The sequence below is a fragment of the Bubalus bubalis genome, chromosome 5 (genome assembly GCF_019923935.1).
Source record: "Bubalus bubalis isolate 160015118507 breed Murrah chromosome 5, NDDB_SH_1, whole genome shotgun sequence".
Classification (NCBI taxonomy): Eukaryota; Metazoa; Chordata; class Mammalia; order Artiodactyla; family Bovidae; genus Bubalus; species Bubalus bubalis.
The window spans coordinates 107,399,646-107,402,911 of NC_059161.1; the positions used below are offsets into that span (position 1 = coordinate 107,399,646).

General features: G+C 39.7%; 1 pseudogene; it reads right to left on the reverse strand.

The window, feature by feature from the left end:
* Positions 1-578: 578 nt before the first annotated feature.
* LOC102406149 lies at positions 579-1,631 on the reverse strand (annotated as a pseudogene).
* Positions 1,632-3,266: the final 1,635 nt, after the last annotated feature.

A 3,266-nucleotide genomic window follows, 5' to 3' on the forward strand; every position in this document is an offset into this window, starting at 1 on the left:
AAGTCACTCCTCTGCATCAGAGATCTAGGCTGAATATTTACTTTTTAAAAAGGTAGAAAGTAAAGTCGCTCAGTTGTGTTTGACTCTTTGCGACCCCATGGACTGTAGCTCCTCCGTCCATTGGATTTTCCGGGTAAGAATACTGGAGTGGGTTGCCATTTACTTCTCCAGGAGATCTTCCCGACCTAGGGATCGAACCAGGTTTCCTGCACTGTGGGCAAATTCTTTACCATCTGAGCCACCAGGGAAGCCCTTAAAATGGCGACATGAAATGATGTTACATGTCAACTATATGTCAATAAGAGTGGACAAAATGTAACATAAATGTACTACAGAGAAATGAGTTCATAGATCAAAATTTAAGCATGTTTATTGTAAATAAAAAATTTATAGTTTTAAAAAATTCTCAAAGAAATCTGTGAAACAGATATTTCTTACTAAGTACTTTGAATAAAGTTTAACACTGAGAACTATATACATTGTACATTTCATGTTGATGAAATTATATTACTATATTATATTATTTTATTACTATTTTTTAAATAAGCATATGTACAGTGCAGAGATTATTTGCTCTGTTAATATGCTACTTTGTCTTTAAGCTTCAACAGAGCTTTTTTCACGTCCTTGTTCCTCAGGGTGTAGACCACAGGGTTCAGAAGGGGCGTCATCACAGTGTAGAAAACAGCCACAATCCTGTCCATAGCCTCCTTGGAGCCTGGTCTCAGGTAAATGAAAACAAGGGGAACATAGAAGCAAAGAACCACAGTGCAGTGGGAAGCACAGGTCTGGAAGGCTCTCCATCTCCCCTCTGAGGTGCGGATCTTCAGGATGGAATGGACGATGGACACGTAGGACAACACTATCTGGACGTGTCTGCACAGGCCAGTTTGAGGATGGGTGATGTGTCGCAGAAGTAATGCTGGATCTGTTTGGGCCCACAGAAGGGCAAACAGAACATCAGTGTGGTCTGGACAGCAGAGTGCAGAGAACCTCTGAGCCACATGGTTGTGGCCAGGATGGCACAAGTCCTCCCACTCATTATGCTGGCATACCTGAGCGGGTAACTGATGGCCAGGAAGTGGTCATAGGACATGACGGTGTAGAGGAAGCACTCGGTGCTGCCCAGGAAGTGGAAGGAGTAGAGCTGGGCCACACAGTGGGAAAGGAGACAGGACTGCCTTCTGGGGCCACCAGGATCATCAGCATTTTGGTCATGGTGACTGTGGAGAATGACATATCAGTGAAGGACAGGTGGGTCAGGAAGTGTAGTACATGGGGGTGTGCAGGCAGGGATTCACTATAATCACCAGCAGGATGAGAAGGTTCTCCACAACAGTGAGGACATAAACCACCAGGAAGATTCCAAGGAGGAATGTGTCCAGCTCTGGTGCATGCGGAAGGCCCGTGAGTGTGAACATTGTCACTAGGCTCACATTTGTCATTTCTCCACGTTTTTGCTCTCTCTCTGTGGGAATATCAAAAGTGCCCATTATTAAGGGAGAACTGAGAACCCATTCTCTAGATAGAAGCTGCATCATTCAATGTTGATAATTCTAAAGTCATACTCAACTTTATTATGAAGCTTCTTTGAAAAAAGTAATGAGATGATTTCATCATCATCCTCTCTCTCTCTCTCTCTCTCACACACACACACAGATATGCAAAATAAAGTGGAGAAATTCTGTGCATTCATCTATTGGTGTATCATAAACTACCACAAATTCGGTAGCATAAAACAATTCAAATTTACTGTCTTAAAGGTTTTTTGAGTCAAGTCAGCTGGGTTTTCCTGCTCAAGGACTCACCACATAGAAATCAAGGTATTGGCTGAGTCTGAAATCTTGTCTGAGGCTCACGATCCACTTACAAGCTTATTGAAGTTGTTGTTATTCAGTTCCCTGAAACTTTGGGACTGCTCAGTAAATGATAGTGAACCACACAGCACTGTGCCTTTTATTACAAAATTGCCATATATATAATATATGATATATGTGCATGCATAATATATATTATACATGTATATAATATATATTATATATGTGTATATATATAGAGAAAAAATAAATAAATTCTCACTGTGCTATAAAGACTTCTCAATTTCAAAAGCTACAACTTCAAGGAAAATTTCATCACTGGTATTGGTACTTGTGTCTCATTAATACCACTTCCTGTTTATATAGGAAATACTCTTAAAGCAGGTTAAGAATCTAAACTTCAATAGAGAATTCTACAATCTCCAATACAATCAATAAAATACCAACCCTCATAAGATTGTTGGTATGATGCTTGTCTTATGTGAGACTATGGTTTATGAGGCTCTAAGAACAGAGCTCATATGTGTTCTCCCAGCTACAATCCACTGGGTAGGGGCTGGTTTCTAACATGCATATTTCAGTCTTAAATATGAAAGTAGTGTTAGAGATGATATCCCTCCCCCCATCTTCCACTCCTCATACTTGTAAATCCAGGTGATGCCCTCACAACAGAAGATAATTCCTTCAAATATCTGATGCATATTTAAAGCCTACTACCTGTGACAAGAAAGACAGAACCAATGAAAGAATAAAGGGCCTATGCCATCTGGAAGTCAAGAAAAGTAGGAATTGTTTACAGTGGGAAGTGAGGAAGAGATGATGCTTGTAATTTAATGCGAAATATTGTTGAGATCAAGATTGTTATTATTTTTTGAGCAATGACTCACCAACATAGGAGAAACAACATTCTCTGTTCTTAACAAAACCCATAAAAATGATATCTCCAGACAATGTGGCTTGAGATACAATAAAGCTATATTTTTAAAAAAAGAGAATAAATAACAGACTTATCCTAATCACCTATATGGATATCAGAACTCAAAAAAATGGAAATTTTTACTGTACCAGTGGGATTTCACCATCAGAATACATCACATTTAGATTAGATAAAGTATGAAAATTTTCATCAGGTGAATTGCAAGGTAACCTGAGACAGGAGTATCAGTGAAAGGTATCAGTGTTTGACTTGTCTGTTAATGTAATAGCAACTTAGTCCCTCTTCATAGGTCCTTCATAGGTCCCATATATATACAAACAGTATATATATATATCGGAGAAGGCAATAGCACCCCACTCCAGTACTCTTGCTTGGAAAATCCCATGGACGGAGGAGCCTGGTAGGCTGCAATCCATGGGGTCGCTAAGAGTTGGACACGACTGAGCGACTTCACTTTCACTTTTCACTTTCATGCATTGGAGAAGAAAATGGCAACCCACTCCAGTGTTCTT